Raw genomic sequence first — 8,514 nt, 5'->3', positions numbered from 1 at the left:
CTGCTCTGGGGAGCAGTGATTCAGAGACAATCTGGGCTGTCAGCAACTGTGGCAAAATGGGCCAGTGCTATCCTTGGAGTTAGTACAAGAAAGTGATGAGTAGGAAGGTGATTTTTACCTTTGTGTATGGCATTGTTGAGGTTGATGCTAGAATAACAATGTGCCACCTTCAGGACAGCACAAGTCAAGGGCAATCAAGGCTTCTGCATTTTAAAGGAACTAACACAAGGCTGAAATTGGACAGTGACAGAGAGATAGCCGTGTTAGTCTGTATTCTATCGAAACAAGGCTGAAGTTATTTGTCTTTTCCCAGGTCCTCCTTCACAGACTAAACATTGTAAGAATAAGTGTACACAATTTTTCCACAATGGTATTACGAATTCATTGTTTAAATGAACACTGGCTGTAAAAGTGGGTCACTCAAGTGACACATCCCTGTGTGAGTGATTTGTGTGTTGGAGGAGTGAGCACTCCTGGCTGGAGGCTACAGCAGCAAGGCATGATAAAGGACATGCCCGTTAGAGGGCATGAGTGGCACAGGGCCTGGATTGTAACCTGGTGGGTCACTCACAGAGAGACACTTTGTATAGTATCAGCTTCAAGAAGGAGACTGCTGCAGCAACAGGGCAAGCAAGAGGACCAAGGATCCTGTCTGAACACAGATGTTCCTCCAGTGATGCCAAGGGAAGGGTGCATGAGGGAGGGATGTTGTTTTGTACCATCTGTACTTACCTCAGCTTTACATGCTGAAGGATAAAAGAGCATAAATATGTTAGACTGGGCAACAAATGGGGGTTTGTCTGCTTCACAGCTGCTACATGCCCCAGAGAGTTACTCTAACCAGAAGCTAGGGTTCATTGCAACCTTCTCAGGCCCTGTGGGATGGGGGGGTCTTGCAAGGCCATGGATGACCAGGGGAACTAAGGGCAGGCGCTGGTACTGGCAGCGGGGATCAGGTCTGCCCCCACACTTGCCAGCTGCCATGGAAACCCCACAGATGGCAACTGGAGATAAGCAGGGAGGCGGGGGTGGGGTGACTTTTCGTGGCATCCGCCTCCTAGCTTTTGGGGAGGTCTCTGTGTGCTGCTTCCTGCAGACAATGCCCTGCAGCTTCCCCTTAGCCACAGGGATGTGCTGGCAGTCACGTGGAGCAAGCAGGGTGAGGGGCTGCACCGGGAGGTGGTGTGCAGGGCAGCAAGGAGTGTTCCCTCTTAATTTCTTCTTGGTATGCGCACCGCCGACAGAAACACAGGCTGCTGGCTAATCAGCTGGATGGCCGCCCAAGAGCTCAGCTTACAGGGAACACTGGCAGCAAGTGGGGTTGGGGGAGAAATCCAGCCCTGAACTTTGCTGGAACAGGGCCACCGGTCTGGGAACAATCCTGGAGCCTGGACACCCTGGGCCCATATAACTCACTGACCCTGCCACAAGCCACCTCTGGCAGGTAGTGGTCAGAACTTCACTGTGGGTAAAGCCAGAAGGGACTGTTAGACCATAAAGTCCGACTTACTGTACAATATGCAAAGGAATTTCCCTGGTACTCTGGTCAGTGGCCCCATTTGCATTTAACCAAAGCAGATCTTACAGAAAGGCATCCAGCGTTGGTCTGGAGAGAGGGAGAGACCAATGCATTCCTTTGCAGTGATTATTCAACCTCCCAAATCATTTGGTTTTGGGAAGAAGGGGCTTTCAAAATCAGGGGGTCCTTTTGAAAGGCCCCCAGCTACATGCCCGGTGTGCATTCTGAAAGTGGCACTTTTGCATTGTGTGTGGCTGCCATTGTGCTAATGAGGCACTGCATATTAATAGCAGCACCTCATTAGCATCTTCCAAAATCCCTCATTAACGTGCTGAAAGGAGGGAGCTAGTGTAGACATGGCCATTCTGTTTTCCAAATTGGATGAGGGACTGGGGGGCAGCAGAAGCGACATAAGGGCGTGCTGAAGGCACACATGAAAAAATGCAGCATTGGTGTTGACACTTGAGAGAACCTTACCCAAGAGCATCCCCAGTGGAGAACTGTAATCTGTAAGGGGGTGGCGCAATTTGAGAGGTCCTGCTACAGTCCAGACGAGGACAAGTGGAGAAGAAAAGAGTGTCAAAAACTGTCCCATGCCCCTCCCACAGCTACTAACACCTGCCCCTTCTGTGATAAGACCTGCGGCTCCAGAATTGGGCTGATCAGCCATCAAGGGACTCACAAATAGGAAGGTGACATGAAGATGTTCTATTTGTTACCAAGGGACCACCAAGTAGTACTGATTTCTGCAGAACTCCATTAGACTCCTTTAAAAACACCCCCCATGATTTCCCATTCACAGCTTCTTAGAGATCTGTTAGCCAGCTCTTAATCCACTTCATGTATTGCTATTGTTTAGTGCTATTTTTTAAATCAGAATCTTGTGTAATAAAGTCAAAGGCCTTAGAAAAGTCTGGGTTTATTACAGCTACATAGTTACCTTTATCAACCAGACTTGTGATCGCAAAGAGTGAAATCTGATTTGTTTGACAAGAGCAGTTTTCCATAAAACTCCACTGACTGGCAGTAATTAGATTCCTTTCTCTCACAAGACAAAAAGCAGTCCTGTAGCACTTCAAAGACTAACGAAATAATTTATTAGGTGATGAGCTTTAGTGGGATGGATCCACTTTTTCAGAGCTGGAAAATTCTCTTTCAGTTCTTTACCAGTTGAATTCCACACCAGCTTTTCTCTTATTCTGACTTGGACTGATGGCAGGATATCTGGCCAATCATTACCTGGGTCACCTTCCTTGCATTTTTAAATACTGGCACATCAGCTCTCATCCTGCCTTCTGGCATTTCATCCTTCCTCCTCTCCTATTCAAAGGGTTATTAAAAATTAAACATTTCCATGCCAGAAATCTCCTCACTCAACTCTTTTAGGATCAAGTTATCAGTCTGCCAACTTAAAATTGTTTATCCCTTGTAGATGCTGTCTAATAACCTCACTTATCAGTGAACTAGAAAATGCTTCATCATCCTTACAGGATGCTAGTGCATCATCCTGCTGCTTTCTAAATATAGGCAGAAGTGTTCAATAAATATTTCTGTTCTGTAAGCACCATCAACACTTCTACCATCTCCAACTGGTAACAAGCCTGTATCGTTAGGATACTGTAAGAAATCTTCAGTGGCCTTAGACCTGCCAGCCATATCTTTTTTTTCCTGATGTCTCTCTCTCCTTATCAATTTTCTTCATTTTCTAACTTCTAGTTTATATGGATTGCTGTCTACCTCCCCTTTTTTCTCTGTTAGAGGATGTCTTTTGATTTCTAATTGCTGTCTTTGCTGCACCACTGAACTAGATTGGACTTTTAGCCACCGGTACCTTCTTGATGCTGGAATCATGGCTTTGAGACATTTAGTGATGACTTTTAGAAAAACTTGTAATTTTCCCTCATGATTAATTTCACTCAAATATTCCTCAGATTTGGGAAATTTGCCCTGATGAAGTTCTAAGTCACTTATTACTGGCTGAAACTTGACGATGTGCCGACCTACTCCGGGTCCCGTGGGTGCACGTGGGGTGTGATACAGCGGGGGGAGTCGGGTGGCCCAGGACCAACCACCCCACCTTTATAGCAGCCTGATATAGTGTAGCAGCAATATGTGATTTAGTGTATTCACTTTAAAACCTAGGTTTCCACAGTATTATGAGTACCAGAAACAATAACACTCCGATTGTGAACACCACAATGCCCTGTGGCTGTTCTAAGTCCCAATAATTCTCTATACAGACCCAGCTAGACCAGCTAGTGGTATTTACCAATAGTGATTTATTTATTTATTTGTAACTACAATTACTTAACACTTGTTATATATATAGATAGTTATTTATTTGGCATAAGCTAAATACTAGGTTACATATAACTATATATAATTACATGTGACTTACCAATAACATCCAATGCTCCCACATCTCACCAATAACTACGTTACAGCGGCCCTTCAAGTCAGAGATACGGCTTGGTTGGGACCTTTCGTGGTGGTGACGTCCGGGTGATCAGGCCGGGGTCTGCTGTCTGGACTGGAAGTTGCTAGCCTCCGCCTTGTGTCCAGGAGCCCACACCCTTATTCCTGTTAAATCACCTTTTATATTGTTTCTTACTTGGGGGTTCGATACCTGGCCAATTAAAGCGTTTGTTACCTAATTTGGGCTTTCTATCCTCCCGGCCTGTTAGAACATGTTACAAGATTTCCTCTGTCCTTGGTCTTTTTCTGAACCTCCCCTGAGACCCTCTGATGTTGTACAACCAAGATGTTCTCTTTGGGGGGCTTCCAGCTACTAGCCCCAGCTGTTCTCTTTGGGGGCTTACTATCTGCTTGTCAGGATGTTCTCTTTGGGGACTCTCCAACTACTTGTCAACTTTCTGATTTCTTTCTCCTGGCCTGACTTCAGACCTTCCCGCCGCTGTATGATAGCGTTCCAAGATGGAGTGTATGGTCATTCTGCCTTGCGAGTGAGGCCCGGCCACCAGGTGCTCGTGCTCCCACAAAACTGTCCTCTGTTTGCCCATATTGAATGCAATCAGATTTGATCACCTGTCCATAGGCAATGGTTAATTCATCTTTATTCATCACAGTGATTTCCAGAATAGAATCAGTCTTGGCAGTAAAATCATGTGTTAGAATTTTTTTAGAAACTGATGATATTTTCCCATTGGCTGCATATGAAAACTTAGCTGAACAAGGCAAGTGTCAGGGACCAGTAGGGTTATCTAGGCCATTGTAGAGGCTTGGAAGGTGATAAGTCCTTATACTCTGAAAACTGTTTAAAGAGGACACACTTGAATAATTTCTTTCAGCTTTCCTGTCCATCACTCCAGGTTGTCAAGGTTACAGAGATAACCGTAAACATAGGGAGCTCAATAACTGACACACAAAGGGCTGAACATTAGTTTAATGCTTTAGAGAGAGACTTGAGTTTCATGCGGTTGGCTACCGTACAAGTGATATTTCAACCTCAGCAGAATGAAGCCAGAATGCTAGGTCACTTCTCCTGCTTTGATTACTACATCTTTGGTTCCACATTACACCCCTCTGTGCAAATAGCACATTCCAGCAACCTGAAAAGCAATCATGTGGGAGAACAGTTTACAACTACCCCTAAAGACTGTGGAAAGTTTTTTTAGAAAAGGCAATCAATCAATGTTGGTGTTTGCTTATGTAACTTGGAGTTCCGCAACTTCCCATTGAGATGCTCAGCACGACCTGGGCAAGTTACTCAGAATAAATCTGAGCACAGGATCCATTGTGTTTGGCAGTCATTTTCACTGAGCTGGTGTAGCTGAAGAAGAACCATATGTAGCTATCTAGCTGTGTAATATGTTACCTCATGCTTTGAAATTGGTTATGTTTTACAGCTTTGGTGTGACTAGGGAGCGGTACTAGCAAAGGACTGAAATAGCAAAAAACAGCTGTATTGCCCCACAGTTACCTCAAGGCAGAGGGAACTGCTGCCTGCCTTTTCATAGTTGAGCATGGTAACCACATGTATTTGCTGACACAGAATCACAGAACACTAGAACTGGAAGGGACCTCGAGAGGTCATTGAATCAAGTCCCTTGCCCTCATGGCAAGGCCAAGTACTGTCTAGACCAGTTGTTCTTAACCTTTACTGCAGCCTGCACCCCTTTGGTTCCCAAAATAGGTTCTTGCACCCCTTCTCAAAAAACAAATACTTTGTCGCACCCCTTATCAAAAATGGAGATGGGGGGGCTGTACACTTTTAAATGCATGTTAAATATATGTAAAATAGTCTTATGTTATTACTCACCACAAATAATAGTCCAGTAGGCATGCAAAAATATGCAAGTACTACCCAGAGATGTTACAGAGTTTTGCTGTGGAAGTAAACTGTAACTGACACGCTAACACCTGGCTAACTGAATTCATACATAGGTTTGATGAAACAAAATAGTTGTACTTATGTGCTGTGCTTAATTTGCATTTTTGATGACTTACCTCTAAAAAAATCTGACATGTCTCACACCCCCAGAAAGGGCATCATGCACCCCCAGGGGATGCGTGCTCCCCATTTTAAGAACCACTGGCCTAGCCCATTCTTGACAGATGGTGGTGGAATTTGAGAGGTCCTGCCACAGTGCAAATGAGGAGTGGCAGAGAAGAAGAGTGACCAAAACTGCCCTGTGCTCCTATAACTACCAATACCTGCCACTTCTGTGATAAGACCTAAAGCTCCAGAATCGGGCTGATCAGCCGTTAACAGTCTCACAAATAGGGTGACAGAAGATGTCCTACTCATTCTCGAGTGACTGCCGAGACATGTCTATCAAACCTGCTCTTAAATATCTCCAGCAATGGAGATTCCACAGCCTCCCTAGGCAATTTATTCCACTGTTAAATCACCCTGACAATTAGGACATTTTTTCTAGTGTCTAACCTAAACTTCCCTTGCTGCAGGGTAAGCCTCTTGCTTCTTGTCACATCAAGTTGCTCTTTCAAAGTATGGTATTAAACTGCAGCATAGACACTGGCATTTTTAGAGCTCTGCAGCATCTAACTGGAAGTCATGTGGCTGAAGCTCTTACTATGACAGCATGACAGTGCACATTGCTGGTGCTCAGATTATTGTGAAGTTAGTTTATATGACCAAGAAATGAGCAACAGCACTTCAAATGATTCATTCCAATATGCACTACATTGCATTTGTGAACACAGCTTCCTCTGCTTCTGTTCTTCACAGACACAAGCTGAGTGAAACAATATATTTCACTCAGTATTCACATAAAATGTAAGACCACATCCTCCGTGTGCAATTTTACCAAGTAAGGAAGAGATGCAGCAGTGTATGAGATTCAGAGATATAAAGCAAAAATGAAGAGTTATTTGGGCATAAGCTTTCATTAATTTCAAAAACAAGCATTCCTGTGGTACCTTAGAGACTAATTTATTAGATCATGAGCTTTTGTGGGTAAAATCTACTATGGTGGGTTGGAGTAGAAATTACAGAACTCAGGGTTTATATATAGCAGAAAGGGGGAAAAAGAAAGCTACCCTGTCATTAGGACCAGTTAATGCAGCAAATTAAGCAGGATGTCTCATTTACACTTCTAAATCACATGCTAGATTCACTGCTTATTCTGTACACGAGTTATATGGATTGCAGGAAAAAATATTTTATTAAACTCTCTGATTGGTGAAGGAGTGGCAGCCGGTGGCATTGTTTTTGACAGGTAAGAAAACCTTGGGTTTGGTTGGGGAGGGAGTTTAAAGGCTGGGGCAGTTTGGGGCCATGAGTGGGAGGGAGGGAAAAAACCAGGTGGTGGGTACAGTCTGTGGGGCAGACAGGGGTTTAAGGCTGCTGCAGATTGGGTGTGTGGCTGGTGGGAGGGATGGGGCCAGCAGGGGGTCAGGCTGCAGCGGGGCTGGGCTGGGGGTTTAAGGCTGCCACAGGCTGGGGCCACAAGGTTGGCGGTGGTCAGGCGTCTGGGGCCAGTCTGTGGGGTTGGGTGGGGGCGGGGGTGTCAGGCTGCCACAGGCTGGGGCCATGGGGCTGGCAGGGAAATTAAGGCTGCCAGGGGGAGCAGGTCATACTGCCATGGGTTGGGGCCATGGGGTAGGCAGGGGGCTGGTGTCAGAATACAGCCGGTTGGAGACATGGGGAATGGGAAAGCTTGTATTAGCAGAGGGAGTTCACTCATCTAGTGAACTAAGGTAAGTATATGTGTCCCTTGTTTGTGTACTTGTAAGTAAAGTGCTTGTACTTTGAACACACATCTCTCATTAAAGAAGTCAGGCCTCCCTCTATTCTACACCATTAAGGGAAGCAATATTATAAATGTGTTTAGCTTAGACTGTTGCATATAACCTATAAAATATGGCTCCCTACATGAAACAAAAATATAGACTTGAAATGCTTGCATCAGAAAAATATTTTAGATATGTTTTTCTTAGACTATGAAAATACTGTGTGCCGTATTCCTCCTACCAATAGTAGAAACAACCACAATGAGTATCAGAGAGGGAGCCGAGTTAGTCTGCATCTTCAAGAACAACAAGAAGTCCTGTGGCACCTTACAGACTAAGATATTTCGGAGCATAAGCTTTTGTGTGCAAAGACCCAATGATGAAGCAGGTCTTGCCCACAAAAGCTTATGCTCCAAAATATCTGTTAGTCTATAAGGTGCCATAGGACTTCTTGTTCACAGTGAGTACAAGGATAATGCTTATGCAGATAAGCATATCTAAGATTTCATTTCAGAAGTGGTACAACATGAACAATTTCTAACTTAATTCTGTATAATGTGCATTATTCTTATTCTGTTTTCACTTTAGCCATATACCATTCCAAATGTTTTGTACGGATAAATTTTTTTCAATTGTGACATGTTAAATGTACACAGCACACAGACTGAGAAAGTTTCTACACAGCTGGGTGTCATACCTGGATTAAACACAAATAAAAGTTTTGTTTAAGGGTCATACAGCATGTTATAGAACCAGAAAAAACCAATTTAGGTGTTTAACAG

This window comes from Carettochelys insculpta, chromosome 5 (assembly GCF_033958435.1).
Source record: "Carettochelys insculpta isolate YL-2023 chromosome 5, ASM3395843v1, whole genome shotgun sequence".
NCBI lineage: Eukaryota > Metazoa > Chordata > Testudines > Carettochelyidae > Carettochelys > Carettochelys insculpta.
Note: the sequence above shows the minus strand (reverse complement) of the source record.